The sequence below is a fragment of the Equus caballus genome, chromosome 1 (assembly GCF_041296265.1).
Source record: "Equus caballus isolate H_3958 breed thoroughbred chromosome 1, TB-T2T, whole genome shotgun sequence".
In the NCBI taxonomy this organism is placed as follows: Eukaryota; Metazoa; Chordata; class Mammalia; order Perissodactyla; family Equidae; genus Equus; species Equus caballus.
In genome coordinates, this window is record NC_091684.1 from 178,575,754 (window position 1) to 178,593,061 (window position 17,308).

A 17,308-nucleotide genomic window follows, 5' to 3' on the forward strand; every position below is an offset into this window, starting at 1 on the left:
AGTAGATAGAGAGTCAATAAAATTCAAGATTTCCATTGGTCTTGCAGAGATAAATAAGATTAAATTAGACACAGCCAATGAAATGCAAAAATGTCGAAAAGACCCTAGGACAGACATTGCTAGTTGCCTACCCAATAGCTACTCTCCCGTCGCTTAATAACCAAATCCAACATGATTAAATACTTATCTTTCAGCCTTGCTTGCTGTTAGGGTTGATGATGTGACACAGTTCTGGCCAATGAGATGCATTCAGAAGTTTCTGTGTGTGGGAGAAGAGGCTTCTGAGGAAGTGGCATCAAAGGGACAGGCCTCCTTGCTTCTTTGGTGGCTTTTGTCTTTTGCCCTTTATTTTTCCACTTTCTTCCTGCCTAGAACTCAGATATCTGTGGAGGTGGAGTAGCCATCTTTTGATATGAGAAAAGACCCTAGGGCCATGAACACTTTTCTTCTTTAATTATTAATGTCTTTCAACACTTCTCTAAATGCGTTACAGAAGAGCTATCATGTCCATTCCTGAAATAGCACTGTTGTCAAAGTAGCTTGCACAGAACACTCATATAACCCTCATTAATCCATGTTTTTAAACACTTCTCTAAATGCTTTACAGATTGGCAAACACATCCTTTCACTTAAAAAAAAAACAAACGTTTTTTCTCTTCACAGAACACAGGAATTCTCTTATAAGCATCGTTATTACGAGTCATGGATACTTTCTGGAGCAGCTGAATCCACCTTGGGTTTCCTTTTTATGTACCTCGGTTACATGAGAAAGACCATTCCCTATTTTGGTAAGTCATCCTAGTCAGATTTTCATCGAATACTACTGAATGTCATTCCCAACTGAGATGTCCTCCGTAGTCTCTGAGGAGACTCGTTTGCGTGTTGCTTACCTTCTACACCGCTGAATGACAAAGATTTCTGTGTCAAACTACGTCTCAGTGAAAATTGTTTAGTAATATCTGTATCTCTTGAAGGAACAGTAGTTTTGATCCCTTTCATCTTACTGAAACCTTGGAATTAGTTGAGACTCCTAAGTGACTATATGAGAAAAGTGAGCTTCCTGCCATAATGTTTTCTGTTCTCTGTAGCGTGTGGATAATCAGAGCTGTAGATGGAGATTTCTTCTTGCACGGAAGAAAATCTTAGGTGACATTTGTGGAAGAGGACGTACATGTCTCACTACTTGCTAAATTAGGACAACCACCCAGTCATCACTCTCCAGTTCTTGGAACTCTCTTCCAATGGTAGACCTCAAGATCATTCATTTCAACCATGGCATATGATGTTTAAAAATCATCTGTATAAGGTATGTAACAATTTAATATTGTGATCATTCCCATAAGATGTAATGTCTCTCTTAAGTACACTTGAAGTAAAAGTCTAAGAGACATTGAAGATGATATTTTTCAGAGTATGGTATACATGAATAATAGTCCAGTTGTACCAAGCTTAGCCCTGTGAATGCATTCCAGGAAATAGCAGGGCTAAATGAATCAGTGCTGTCACAGTCAGCTTGGCTTGGTCCCTATGGAATTGCATCCCCAACATCATTTATTCAAATCAATCAACATACAATTAGGGCTTTATTGGTTGATGACTTTATGTTTCTGTATCCTTTAGAATTGTTCTAATGGTGGATTTCGCTAGGACTGGCATATAATTTACCTCAATCTGAGAACTCACTTGCTAGACTCACAGTAAAACTGGCATTTTAATGCAACCCACACTGTAACCTATGATTGCTTATTCTTTGTAAAATAATCAAAGCGTCTTCAGATAATAAGGCATAATAGCACTAAAAGGGACCTTTGTGGAGTAAACAAAATAAAGAGATTAGAAAATGCCATGAAAATGGAGGAAAGTGCAGTAAAGGAGCTAAGCATTTATTTACATGAGAGGAAAACCTGTCATACTGGCTGATCAGTGCTATGAAGAATCATAACTATGTGGCTGTGCTAAATAAAGTATTGCTGTAGTCATTCAAATTCACTTAATACTTTTAAAAGCATTTTCTCATCCATTTTGCCTTCTAAGGCCCTTTAAAAAATTCCAAACGTGTACACTTCAATTTAATTTATGTTCAGTGTATCTGACTGTATTTTCACGCGTTAAATTAATTTTAACTTTAAAAACAGACTCAATGTCTGTTCCAGCCATGACAGAATAACTGGTGGCAGAATGACTCTCCTGCTGTAAACAACTACAGAACTGAACAAAATATGTAATGCACCTATTTTCTGAGACTGGACTATAGGCAGTGCAGAACTTTGAAAGCAGGGAAAGCTGCGAGGTGTGCCCCAGGTTCGCTGTGTCTTTCTGCCTGGAGCACTTTCAGTGTTGCCGAGCAGGGACGGGAAGCTTACGCAGAACCACAGGGTCACTGAGCTGGGCAGATAGAGATCAGAGTTGGGATTGCTCAAGTGGCTGGAATTTTTCAGAAGAGGAGCTTGATGGAGTGGAGCTCCAGAAGTCTGCATGAGGGTCTTGGTGGAGACATTGCTGCCCCTGTGCAGGGCAAGACCATGAGGCGTAGCAGACAGCGCCTGCTACAGGGCTGACAGCTGAAGGGAGGTACCGGAGGTCATGCAGTGCTGGGATGTTAGTGTTCAGGACCAGGCAGGGCAGAGAGGCCTTGATGAACACCTCATCCATTTAGCTGGTACTCCAGAAAGTTCACGTTTTAGGAGTAACCACTAGAGAATGAAGTAAGGATCACATTCCAAGGTCAACGACAAAGCCGAAATGGACCCTCTTTAACAAAGCGTGAAACAAACCCTGTAGGATCAAGAAGATCTGCCAGTAGTTTAACTGCCAGCCAAAGCAGAACTCAACACCTTTAAGGAAGACAATATAATGCAGATAATTCAGCCCAAACTCATGAGGCTGCTCGGAGTGAGGGAGGTGGCTGCGGAAGGAGCTGTCAGGGCTTGAGCAAGGGAGTGCCCCGGGTGAAGCCTTGGTTCAGAGGAAGAAGACAATCGACGGGCATGACACCACAGGGGTAAGATCCCTCAGGAGGACGGTGACTGCTTAGGGAAGCAGCCCACAGCAGCCGTCCTGGACCGCAGGGGACTGAAGAGACCTGACAGCTAGGGGCAACGTGTGATCCTGTGTTGGACCATTTCACAGCAGATATTACTGGGACAGTTGATGAAACTTGAACGGGGCTTCTGGGTGAAGGACATGTGACAGTTCTTGCAACTTTTCTGTAAATTTAATTTTTTTTAAATTAAAAAAAGTGAAGACAGGGAAATTGACATTTTTTGAAAAAATGAAGCCTCATCTTTTTTGATAGTATTAGATCTAATGCAGAGCAAATAAATTATGCCAACTCTCCAGTTTTCTTCCTGCTCTATGGCATCATGTTATACAATAACATAATGCATCGTGTGCCTTTATTCTGGATGAGCATGAATTTAATCCTTAGGTCTTAGAAATATATCAGCGTTGTACAGGTGTGGGAATCCTGACTAATACATAGATATAAATATTCGTTCTAAATAATAGGTTAATAAAACCAATAATTTATTCAGGGCTAGAACTTGGAAGCAAATAAACCTGTAACCAAAATGAAGGCCCATTTAATGACCACCACAGTGGAAAGTGTACACGTATCCCCCAAATTTACAGTGGATTGATACCCAGGTACGTACTGATGCATTGTAAGCAAAGCTGGGAAATGCCAAGGAGCTTTTTCTTAGAGGTTTCTAAGCCCTTGGGAGATGTTCCAAAACTGGACTCAAGTCACTGGCAGGAAGTACAAGCTCTGGAAAACTACTTGCTGCTGCTCCAAGGGCCATTTTAGGTTATTGGGGCTTATCCAGAATATTCTCCTGAAGTGACCTATGAGATGCATGGAGCCCTATAGTGCCTTTCAGAGAATTTGTGCAGCTTTCTCCTGCACAGATCTCCTCATGCCATTTGACAATGTGGAGGCAATGGCGGTGGCTGTGGTGGTGTGTTTGTGTGCGGGGGGCGGGTGGTGGGCAGGGACTTTGTAAGATGTGGGGGAACAGTGTAATTTGATTAGAATCATTGAAGAATGATCTACTTTGCTGGCATCAGTGGATAGAAACTGTGTATCCAGGATCCTCACGTCTTCCCACGTTGACTTCTTAATCTCTCTGTGTGCTGAAACCTACTACAGTGTTCAAAACTTCATATGCAGACTGTTGCTAAACTGCTCAAGGGGCAAAGTAACTACGGAAACTTTCTGGGGAAACAGGACACATTTTGATGATAATATTTAGAAAGAGGTAGAGGAAAATAGGTTCAAACAGTAAATGGTGCTAAAAATCTTGTTTCAATTTTCTTGAACATGTACATTGTTTTCATTTTAAGTCTAACATTCATACCATGAATTCTTAAAATAATTATAAACTTCATTTGGTATATCTGTATGTAATTCATGCCTAACATGGAGGCAATACTTATATTTGTGAAAGGATGAGTCTATAATATGTAAGCAAACAATGATGCCCCAATTTTACTAATGGGCTTCAAGTTGTTTTTCGATTATTTTTCTTTACTTTAACTTCATGAGCAATAAATTGCATTCCTCACTATCACTAGTTCACGATACGTTTATATTATCTTTATTGCCCTTATGTTAAAAAAGTCCAAATTCAAATTGTTTTGGGGTAAAGAGTTTGGCTTCAATGTCCTACTTGTTCTCTAAATCACTCCAATTTACGTTTATGGCTGGGATTCTCTGATTCTTGTCTTTCTCTATGCTAAATCAAGAGCTTATATTGTCTCAATAAATAGTCTAAATATTCTAGGCCTTACAGTTTGTGACCATAAGGAGAGACAGCACTTTCTTTTTATACCTGAAGTGTAATGAGATGCATCCCCATTGTATTGACTGCCTGCAAACAGCATCCTCAAAATGTCTCCGGTTTATTTCTGAGATTCCCTCAGAGGCAGTCTCTCATAGGCCCCAAACTAGCTATCTATCAGATGAATTCATCACGACACAGCGTGTCCTCCTTGTTCTCTGCTCCTGCTTCTTCAGTTTTCACTTGTTCACTTCTGATTTCTGCAGAGTTGCTTATAGTGATTTCACTGCTGTGGATACCCACCATAAGAGCACCAGAGCACTGGAGTAAAGGCTAAAGATACTGTTTCAGTATTGTACTTCTAGTCCTCAGGACAGCTGAGCACTTCGTGGTTCCATGTGAAGTATGGTGTGATGGTTAATTCTGTGTGTCAGCTTCACTGGGACCCGAGATTCTCAGATTTCTGGTTAAACATTATTTCTGAGTATGTCTGTGAGGGTGTTTCTGGAAGAGATTAACATTTGAATTGGTGGCCTTAGAGTAAAGCAGATTGTCCCCAATGTGGGTGAGCTTCCTCCAATCCATTGAGGGCCTGAATAGAACAAAAAGGCAGAAGAAGGTCAAATTTACTACTTGAATACCTGACCACTTGAGCTGGGGCATTGATCTTCTCCTGCCCTTGATGCTCCTGGTTCTCAGATCCTCAGACCCAGGGTGGAATCTACACCATTGGCTCTCTGGCTCTTAGGCCTTTGAACTACACCACCAGCTTTCCTGTCTCTCCAACTTCCAGATGGCAGACTGTGGGACTTCTCAGCCTCTATAATCCAATGAGCCAATTCCTTATAATAAATTTCATTATATATCTATATCTATATCTATATCTATATCTATATCTATATCTATATCTATATCTATATATATGTATCTCTTGTTGTTTCTATTACTTTGGAGAACCCTGACTAATATATATAAGGAATGGTTTCTTTCCCTACTCTATGCCCCACCCTGTTACCTGGGTCCAAAGCAGCTTTACTTGTGTTCTGCACTTGAAAATATTGTCATATTCTGCCTCAATCTCTCTGTTCATAGAAGTTCCAAAATAATTCCAAAGAATAAGTTGGGGATAGATGCCATGTCATCCCCTCTCTCATCCTCCTTTGCTCTCCTAATGCACTGATTCCAGTTAAATTTCCTCCATTTTTTTCCAGTTATAAAGTGAAAATTCTATGCTCATCAATGGATACAAATGGATACTAGTAACTGGGAGCATAAGTTTTCTTTTATACTAGTAGCTTCCAGCTATTAGCGTAACTTCTACCTTCTAGATATTCAACCAGCTACTCAACTCTGGATCAACTAGCTAAAAAATGACCTGTTACAAAATGTTTTCAAAGTCTGATTTAGCAGTACACAATCTGAAGCAAAGTTTTATGTATAGACCAAGATAAAAGAACTCTAATTTGTCATTCCTAGAGACAATGTAATGCCCTGACAGTAGAACCAGAAAGAACATAGGGTTCCTATCTTTCTATGCAGGACTGTACCACAACAGGAGTCATGAGAGTAAAGTAAATAAGGAGTACAATAGTTCCTATCTCATCTCACTCTAAAAGTCTCCTATGGACTTGCCATGCTTCCCTCTGGCTGGGTCAAAACTGTCTACCATTAACGAATGAAAGGACCTTGCTGTCTTAGAGCTCCATCTCCATTCTGGATGGCAGCTGCTTCCCATATTTTGAAGATCATGGTACTGTGCAAGTTGCCGTCTTTTTTTTTTTTTGTATTAATGCATTGGGCCAGGAGAAAGTAGCTTCTTTTGAAATGTATAAATCTCATTTTTTTCTTTAAATGTGGATTCTTTTTCTGAACAAGTTCCCATCTTTTGTGTCTCACAGTCCCTATTCAGGAGCTACCTTCACAATACTAGAGCAGAGAGGATCTCCTGGCTAGTCCCTACACTTAAACTTTCCTTTAGATATCAAATTTGGAAACTGGAAGCTTCTGGTTGCATTAGAAGTATTTCCAGTTCACAGAGAAAAGAGCAGTTATAGCTGATTCTGGCAACTTAATATCAGAAAGTTGTAGAGGAATGGAAAATGGGATGTCTACTAAACAAGACTAATGAATTAAAAGTTTATTCATGAAAGAATCTGTATTGGCTGAGCATTTCTTTTTGAGGAATTTATTTACTTATAGGATAACAATTGTTATGTTGCTACTATGTACTGGGTGCTGTCCAAGGTTCTAAGGATAAAGATGACCAAGGGAAGAAACCTGAAGTTGCCGATTTTAGCAAATTTATGGCAACAATGTGGAAGATGGAAAAGAAGGAGATGATGAGAAAGGCGGAGAGACCAAACTGGTCATTGTGATATCCAGGCAAACAGTGATGAAGATAGGGATGGAAAGTAAAAGACAGAAGAGAATAGATTTGGAAGAAACCTCAAAGAAAGAATTGAAATACTCCGTTGGGTATGAAGAATGAGGGAGGTGGAGGAATATAAGATGGCTCCTAGGATTTTAATTTCCTGACTGAGTAGATGGTGGTGTCATTCCTTGAATAGTGCCTTAGGAGGTAGAGCAGGTCTCCATAATGATTGTGGTTAAGGTGATTAAAAAATGTGGAGTAGTTTAATTATAGGTGTTGTGAGAACAAATACTTTTGTGGTTGTGTGTGTGTATTTGTGTGAATGTGAATGGCAGACACGGTGGCCTAATTTCCTGTTATTTAGTGTCAGCTTAAATATCTGAAGCATTTGTCTAAAGCTCAGTAAAATCTAGCTGTTCATAGAATATTTTCCTGATAGTGTTAAACTGAAAATGGTAAGCGGTGAGTGGAAGGAGTCAACTAGGAAAGAAACTTCAAACTAGGTTAGCAACACAGCATGACCTCTCGCTTGAGTCTAAACTGTGTCGCCCGTAAGACTAGGCAGGCATATCGAAAGCTTTTATAGAGAGGAACAGATGTGTGGAGACTGAGACACATACATGTGACCAAATTTTGTTTGTGGCATATGCATTACTAATCTCAAGCTCCAAGTGCTCATATCTTGAGTCCTAGATGTTTAAGTAAAGCCTAAAGACTGTAGCCACTAAACACTCTGGTGAATAATGAGAGCACATGTATAACTTAAAGCAAAGATGTAAGGAATTCATTCATTTTGGCAGAGAGCACAACCCTGCCCTGGATTGCTTTTGGTGCTTGCTTGCTGTGCCAGAAGCTTCTGCGGTGAGCGGGGGAGTAGTTTCAGAAGGTTTGGCAGTGACAAAACCCCAATTGGTGCAGATATTATTTCCCTTGAGATTGGAAGAAGACACCTTGGCATATACTGGCAGCCATCACATACAGTGTGGGCAGTGGCAAAATGACGTGGACAGGCATAAGGACGACACTGTCCCACCATTACCACTGATCACCGCAGGAGTCTGAGCCAATGAGGGAAAAATGGCCAATACTGCATGCTGTTCGAGAAGAGACTGTTACTGAGCACATGCTGTCTCTTTCCTAATGATTCTTTCCTGATGATTCTTTGACACAGGGATGAAGTTTGTGGTTTTACGTAGTTTTCTATGGATAAAATTTCACTTACGACATTGCTAAGCTCAAGAAGCCACATAAAATTGGAGACATTTGGCACCATCTTATTCTCTGGAAATTATTGAGCTATTTTGTGATTGAAGCCATAGAAGAAAATTGAAACAATTTCTTTAACAAATGACATCACACACATCAGACTTGCTGACATTTCTTCTAATACCCTCAAGCAGGGGGAATTCACGACTGTGTCATTTTCCTTCCAGTGTGCAGCTAGGTGACACCACTGTTATTTTTCTGTGCTGACAAACCCTGTTTTTTTTTCTTTGATTTATGTGCACACTAAAACTATCAAAAAGAATGTTCTAATTTCTGAATCACTTTTAGAAACGTCAGTGGCCATAGAGACTTTCAAAATGGTAAGAATTTTCTTCACTGAGAAAGCCTTTGACTGGGGAAAAAAAAAAGCTCAGTTTATTGTGCCCCAATGAAGCATAAACAGGCTTGACTATCCATCTGGGTTTCCTGCTTTGGAGAAGTCACATCGTAATGAGTTCTCGTTGCTTTGGACACGAAGATGCACTTGTGTCAGAGACCCAGCCAGCAATCATGAAAAGAATTTTGTTTACTGTTATGAAAGATACCAATTTTCTCAGAGCCAGGTTTTTTAATCATTCTCTTTTCAAGAAGTTTTGTCACAGATTCAAGCATAGCATAAAGTTTTTGAGTGTCGAGAAGTTTACCACCGTTTTAAGTGTTTGACTAAACTTTAAGCAGAAGTTTCACTTCCTTTGTGAGAATAGGAAAGCCCAGTCACAGAAAAGCTTGTGAGAGAGAAATGCATTTATGGATTGGCTCACTTGGCAGATGTTTTGGTCCAATGAATAAGGCAAATCTTCTGATTTAAGGATCTTTCATTGCCTGTGAATGCTGTTGAAAAGAAGGAACTCTTTTGGCCAAGGTTTCTTCTTGCGAGAGGAAGATGGCTGTTGACAAATATAAGAACTTTCTAGTTCCAGGGGAAGTGCTTCTGGAGCCTGGAGTTAAGAGTGACAGTCTTGTCACTTTTTCCATTGGCAGAAATCTTTGTATGTATCAAAGGACTGAAAAACTTTTCTGAAAGTTACCCCCGCTCCTATGACCTTAACATCGAAATATGGATTTATTTTATTTTCTTGCTGAAATAGACAGGACCAGTGATGCCGTACTTGCCAAAGGTGACCTTATTGACCGGAGGAAATGATGTGACTAGAATTTCTCCAAAGGGTCTTAGAGAATGTTTTGTTCCTTCACACAATCCTATCCTTGACTGGGAAAGATGATAACGGTTATTCTAATTCTCTGTAATATGGCAACGCCATCTTATACAGTGAGCTACATTTTTTTCACTACCTCTTGCCCCCAAACCACAACAAAGTCACAAATCTATTGAATATCCAAGATACTGCTATGTTAAAGTAAACTAAAACTTTTTTTTGAGGAAGATTAGCTCTGAGCTAACATCTGCTACCAATCCTCCTCTTTTTACTGAGGAAGACTGGCCCTGAGCTAACATTTGTGCCCATCTTCCTCTACTTTATATGTGGGATGCCTGCCACAGCATGGCTTGATGAGCAGTGCGTGGGTCCACACTTGGATCTGAACCAGCGAACCCAGGGCCGCTGAAGCTGAACGTGAGCACTTAACCTCTGCACCACTGGGCCAGCCCCTAAACTAAAACTTTTAAATCAGATTTCTTGCTGAAATTTACTATTGAGCCAGATTAGTTTTCTTTTTATTTCCTCAATACACTTCATTTCTATTTTATTTCAAAAAGTGACAATTTTTTCATAAAAAGTGAGAGTGAAAAAATTATTCGTAAAGTGTTTTTTAAAAAATATTCTGCCTATGTGAAGAAAATCAGTTCCTAATGAGACAAAATAAAATTTATGCAAATGTTGTGTATATGTTCTCATGTTCACTCTGTTGAAGAAGGGACTCTGGCATTCATAAATTTTACAGACGAATCTGGTGACCCTTACAAAAATGAAAAACTACTAAACGATCTCTAAGAAATTTCCAGCTTTAATATTCTGTAATTTTGCTTTCGAATATAGAGTCAGAACTAGATTTCAGTAGGAACTTAATCTTTATTTGATCTAATACCAAAACAAACAAGTATTGTGTTGCTAGGACCGCTGTAACAAAATACTGCAGACTGAGGGGCTTACACTACAGACATTTATTCTCTCACGGTTTGGAGGCTAGAAGTCCAAGATTAAAATGTCAGCAGGTTTGGTTTCATTCTGAGGCCTCTTTTTTTGGCTTGCAGGTGGCCTTCTCCTGGTTAGATCTTCACATGATCTTTCCTCTCTACTTGCATGCTCCTGGTGTCTCTCTGTGTCTAAATTTCCTCTTCTTATGACACCGGTAAGATTGGATTAAGACTCCCCGTAAAGGGGCCAGCTCGGTGGTGCAGCAATTAAGTTCGCACATTCCGCTTCTTGGCGGCCCAGGGTTCGCCTGTTGGGATCCCGGGTGCAGACATGGCACTGCTTGGCACACCATGCTGTGGTAGGTATCCCCTATATAAAGTAGAGGAAGATGGGCACGGATGTTAGCTCAGGGCCAGGCTTCTTCAGGAAAAAAAAGAGGAGGACTGGCAGTAGTTAGCTCAGGGCTAGACTTCCTCAAAACAAAAAGAAAAAAAGACCCACCCTATAGACCTCGTTTTAACCATCTCTTTAAAGACCCTATCTCCAAATACAGTCACATTCTGAGGTAGGGGTTAGGACTTTAGCATACGAATTTTGTGGGGACAAAATTCAGCCTGTAACAAATATCTTCTCAGTGTAAGGAGGGTATGGCTTTGGTGGAGAGAGGAAAGAATTGAGATCAGTCTCCAATCATGGGCTTCCTTAGATAGGAAAGAAGAGAAGCTCCTACATGATATCAATAAAAGTGCTAGAGATGTAAAATGAGGTCCAAGAAAGTGAATAGGAGTGAAGAAAATAGACTTGCAAGAAGAGTTTAATTAGCCATGTAAAATGATGAGGTCAGGTAAACTAAGTGTAAAAATTGTCCACTCTCTGAGAAATGTCATAATAAAAAGCAGATTTTCAAGTAGTATGAAAAGTTATTTCAAAACAACCTAGTTTTCCCTTTTTTGGTCTAATACTATGGAGGGAATTTATAACCACACTCAAACTTCTTAACTTTCTCACTTTCTGTCTCATCTACTTCTCTCGGTATGATTGATCTTTTGGCACCCTTTAAAAAAGATGTTCTCCCAAATTCCCTCCACTAGCTCTTTGCCCTTTATCCTAAACTCTTGCCCCTTTCTTCCAAACTCTCCATCATAAAATCCCAAAGAAACCCTTCTGGCAAGAGAGAACCATCTTTAGAGGGAAGGTAAGAGAAACAGAAAGGGCAAAACCAGAAACCTTTGGTCTGGGAGGGGGAATGCCTGATAATACTCATACATTAATCATTTTGCATTTTTCATATGAGGAATATAGATTTTGGAAGTTTTGAATTTGTTACTGATCTTCCCAAGAATGGCTTTATTGAATGGGATCAGAGGCTGCGTGAGAATAGGTAGAACCATGTTGGAACTGACGCACAGAAGAGCACAAATTACTGTTTTAAGATGATAACTCCAAAGGGATGCACCAATAGAATGATAGCAAGAGGGAAGCTAGAGATACATGCAGGGTTGTAGTTTTTTATGACTGGAAAACTTTGAGCAGGTTTGCCTTCTGAAGAAAAGAGTCCATTGAGAAGAAGAGGATACAGGTTTGGGTAGGAAAGAGAAGACTTGATGGATCACCGTCCCTGGGAAGGGGACGTAGACGTAAGACGTAGCTGATCTGGGAAGATCTGAAATACAAGTGCATTTTTAAGCTGGACATTGAGACACTTAATGCCTGGTTGAATGTATTTTTCAGGGAAGTAGGAAGAAAGTTTTCTCCAGAGATAGGAGGAGTAGAAGTCTCAGGAAGAATTGTAAAATTTGGAATATTTGGGCAGACCAATATAAGAAGGAGTCAAAATGTTTTGGCTTTGAAGAATTTTAGTTTTGAAAGTAGAAGAGGAAATGACTCCAGCAGTCTTAGTGGAAGAGCTGCTTGTCTGGTCCTATAATTAGCAGAGGAGGGCTGTCAAATGAGAACTATGAAGAAGATGAACCACATTTTCATCAGGAAGATGTATTTTCAATATATAGCTTCTTAAATTAAACTGTTTCAATTTGAAAAGCAAGGAGGTATCCTAAGGCTCAAGAGATCTTTTTTCTCCTTTTTTCTTTGTTGAAAACTACCAAACATAGTAACATTAGCTGCCATAACAATTGTGAGAACTTCTCATTTCCTTCAAGTGTAGGCAAATGGAAGATTTGTGCTGTATTTTATTTTTATGGTCCTACTTTCAGGCAGTGTCAGCTGTTTTTAGATTGACAATAAAAATCCTTATTGCTGGGAGAATTATATTTCACAAGTTTCTTCTCTCAGTTTTTCGTTTTCCTTCATAGAGCTGTTTGGCATGAACAGAGAGGGAGAGAGAGAGAGAGGGAGGGAGGGAGGCAGAGAGAGAGAGAGAGAGAGGAAGAATGAATTTAAACAGCTCCACTAAAGTTTAAGCATCCAGTGTCATCAGTGGAGAGTGGAATGCAGGCTGCAGAGGCAGACAAATTAATTTTTGATTCTTTTTATTGATTCCCCAGCATTGCAAGAAATATGGCTAAAGAATTGTTTATTTTCTAATATCAGAGTAATGCTATTCTGTAAAATTCTCAAGCCCAGAGATATGATATTTTGATATATGATTTCTTTATCTTTTGGCACAAAGGATAGTTTCAGATATATAATAAATGTCTTTACCCACTTTTAGGCTTTTTGGAATCTCAGGCAATACACTTGAAATTATCAGTGTGTTGCAGCATTCTTCCATTAATTGATCTACGCATCAGCACGTGTTTCTTGAATGCCTGCTATATACCAGGTTTTATGCTGGGGTCTTAAAGATAGAGAGAGGAATGCATCAATCTGGTTCCTATTCTGGTGGTGCTGAAAATCTAGCCACCATTTCCTGCAAAGGATAGCTATGCATATAACATGTGTGTACTCAGATTTGATATGTACAGTTAGCCTGGGGAAACAAATCAAAAGAATCCTTTCTGTGTCACCACAGAACCAGCACAATGTCCCAGGTGAAGGATTAGGGCTATAATAATTAAAAGACCTATACTTATAAAATTGCATGCAATGAGCAAGATGCTATTCTTGGTAGATGATATACATTGAGTGCCTCGTGAACACTCTGAGATAGATATTGCTGTTCTCATTTTACAAATGAGTTAAATAAGTTGCCAAAAGTAATTTCCAAGTGGTAAAGAGATTTCACCCCAAGTACTCTGAGTCCAGACACTGTGCTCTTTACTGCTTCTCTCTATATTACTTTGACATATTAAACACATAAAATTATAGAATGAAAAAATTTACAAGTAGCGGGGCAGTGGTTCTCAACTGGAGGAGATTTTGTTCTCCATAGGCATGTGGCAATGTTTGGAGACATCTTTTCTTGTCGTAACTGTAAGAATGCTACTGTATCTAGTGGCTAGAGGCCAAGAATGCTTACAAACATCCTACAATGCACAAGACAGCCCCTCTAACAAAGAATTATGTGGTTCAAAATGTACATAGTGTTAAGGTTGAGAAACCCTGCCTAAGAGAGTGCAACTTGGGAAATAGGCCCCAGAGAGGGAACGTGACCTTCCAGAATTTCCAGATTATTTTGAGGTCTCCTGATTACCAAGCCAGTTCTCCCTTGTCTCTCTGTTGCTGGTTTTGTTGCATTACAATCCATCTCGAGGTTCCTGGGTGCTGGGTTCTTGACGGATGTTCAGTGGGTGCTGCGCTTCCTTTAATACAGGGAGAAGGCTGGGCTAGTTGTTAGTAGAATCTAAAAGGTCACTCCTTCCTTCTACCTGTCTCCTTTTCTATTTCCTTCTGGTCATCCGCAATTCTCTCTTCGCATACATGCTTTCCCATTGCCTTTGGCTGCTCAATGCCCTATGCGTATGTCCTCCTTTCTATGTAGCGCCTCCAATCCCAAATTACCTTTTCTTTCCTCAGTCCCTTTCATTAAAAATCTCTCAGGGAAGTTTAGCTAAAAATGAGGGAGAAATCTGAGTAATCATAATTAACCTAAGTTGAAGTGTTTGGTAACCATGCCATACGTCACCCCCTTATCCTTTCCTGGAATGTTTACTTTCAACCTAATAATTGTTTGCATTGGTGTGGGGGAGACATTGTCACTTAGAAGCCTTCTTGCTGTGCCTTGAATTATACTATGTGATTATTCACCCGTAGGTAAGGTCTCCTTTGGAAGGGAGCACTGGTTGCCTTGTTAGTCCTCACAGGTCTGAGGGAGGAAGCATCCTCTGCTTTCCTTTCCAGTCTCTCCCCAAGCCAAAAATGTTTTGTGCCCCAGGAAAATACTCCGATCAGTGTGTACTATCCGGTTTAGAGTGTACCAGTGACCTGTTACAGACTGAATGTTTGTGTCCACCCCCGACATTCCTATGTGGTAGCCCTTTCTCCAATGTGATGGTATTTGGTGGTGGTACCTTTGGGAGGTAATTAGAGAGAGATGAAGTCTTGAGTGTAAGGTCCCCATGATGGAATTAGTGTCCTTATAAGAAAGGGACTAGACCGGAGCTTGCTCTCTCTTTGCCGTGTGAGGACACAATGAGAACATGGCTGTCTGTAAACCAGGCAAAGTTCTCTCACCAGAAAATGAATCTGCCGGTACTTTGATCTTGGACTTAGCAGCCTACGGAAATGTGAGAAACAGACATCTCTTCTTTAAGCCACTCAGTTTATGGCATTTTGTTACAGCAGCCTGAGCTGACTAAGACGTGATCCAAGAGGGTTATTCACCTTAAGGAATAACTAGTACTCCCTCCAAGAGAAACCAGGAGACTGAGTCGCAGGCGTTCCCTGGTGTATGGATCAAGGTAACTTTGGAAGGACTTCTAAAAGTCTTCTTTACTCTTCCCGGTGAGATGCAAATGATTTATTTCATTTCTTAATCGGTTTGTTTGTTTGTTTGTTCCTGAGGTCGTCCTGCGACTAATTAGGTGAACATTAGCCTGACTTTCTGATGCCCTGGGCTAAATGTCCAAGTGAGGTGCAACCCTGGCATAGAAACCTCTTGTATTCAGCCCACTAGATCAAGAAGTTAAATTCTGTGACATCTGGGCAGAATTAGAGTAAGTGGGCCGTCAGCAGTGCAAAACTGAGAAGACAGAAATTTCCTTTTACCTTTCTCGCCCCAACTATGCCTAAATATCTGGTTGCATTACTAGTACTTTATTTTAGTTTTGTTTAATTTAATTATAAATTTCAACTTTATTAATATAAGTAATTGTCATAATATTTGGCTGGGATGCCATGATCATCTAAATTCTCACGGGTAAAAGTGTTAGAGGGAATATGACATTAATGCACTATTTTCTTTCAAAATTCAGTATCTGCATTTGGAACTTCAGTCGCTTTCCTGTAGGCAGACAGAATATTTGTGTTCTATGCTGCTGGTATGGAGGCAGAGAAGGTATAAAGATAAGAAGGGACTGTCTACAAAAGGAAAAGAGTGATACCAATAAACAGTAGCAGGCTGAAGTTCCTGCTTTTGGTGCTTAATAAATATTTGTCCTTGAATGAGATGCGTGAACAGTAGACGTAACGCTTTCTATACACTTTGAATGCCATTTCAATTACAATTACAATTTTACAAGGTGCTTTATTTAGTTGTGAGCTTGAGCAAATTGGACTTGAGCCTCAGTTACTTCATCTTTAAAATGAGGAATTTGTTGGGGCCGGCCCTGTGGTGCAGCGGTTAAGTTTGCACATTCCCACTTTGGCGATCTGGGGGTTTGCAGGTTCGGATCCTGGATATGGACCTACCCGCCGCTTGTCAAGCCCTGCTGTGGCAGGCATCCCACATATAAAGTGGAGGAAGATGGGCATGGATGTTAGCTCAGGATCAGTCTTCCTCAGCAAAAAGAGGAGGATTGGCAGCAGATGTTAGCTCAGAGCTAATCTTCCTTAAAAAGAAAAAAAAGATAAAATGAGGAGTTTGAACAAGATGAAACTAAGGTCTCTTCCAGGAGAAAATTATATGTTCTAGCGGTCTATAATGTTTTTCTTTTTGTTGAAAATTTACGTAATATATTACATTATTTGAGGTTCCTCTGCTGGCAATCAGCTATGTGAGGTTTTGCTCACATAATAGGCATGAAGAGTGAACTCGGCAATCATCATATAAAAATATGCAAAGTTGGATTAGTGAGGATCTCTAGGATTTATGTTATGATTATTTTACTCTCTTTTTCAACTGTTTTTTCTTAGCCATTTTCTCAAATGGAAGAGTTTTATAGCTCAGTGTAATCCTGCATATTAATGTATGTTAATGGAACACAAACTCAAACCTTTCTATTGCCTGAGTACTGACTGAGGCAGCAGGTTAACCTGAGCTTTAGCACTCGTTCTGTTGTTAACTAACCGTGAGACTTGGAGCATGTCATTTCATCTCTCTGCTTCTTGATTCCGTGTATCCAATACAATACCTGATTTCTTTTTATTTTTTACTTTATCTGTTTAGAAAGGCAAATATATGCTCATTGTAGAAAGTGCAAATAATATTAAAACATATAATAAAGGAAGAAAGAAAACAAAATTTCTCACACATACACTTACAAACACATATGTTATATGTATATACAAACAAAAGATATCCATGTGTGTATATATATAGTTTTATTTTTCTTAAAAATATCTTTGAGAGATATGTCAATGGATAAGGCATCTCCATTGTTAAAGGATACTATCTCGTTTAACGATCTCTGTTTGACTGATGAAACTTTTTTATTTGCTATTTTAGACAACATACTGTGACTGTATCTTTACATCTTTTTTATAATCTCTACTTACAATGAACTCCTAGGAATAGGATT

General features: G+C 39.6%; 1 long non-coding RNA gene across 2 annotated transcripts in view; it reads left to right on the forward strand.

Annotated features, from left to right (window-relative positions):
- LOC111772490 (uncharacterized) overlaps positions 1 to 17,308 on the forward strand; it is a 95,565-nt gene that overhangs the window by 19,147 nt on the left and 59,110 nt on the right. For both annotated transcript variants that reach the window (XR_011440905.1, XR_011440908.1), the window contains exons 2-3: positions 664 to 788; positions 1,089 to 1,306. This is a non-coding gene — a long non-coding RNA (uncharacterized lncRNA). The remainder of the gene's footprint in view (positions 1 to 663; positions 789 to 1,088; positions 1,307 to 17,308) is intronic.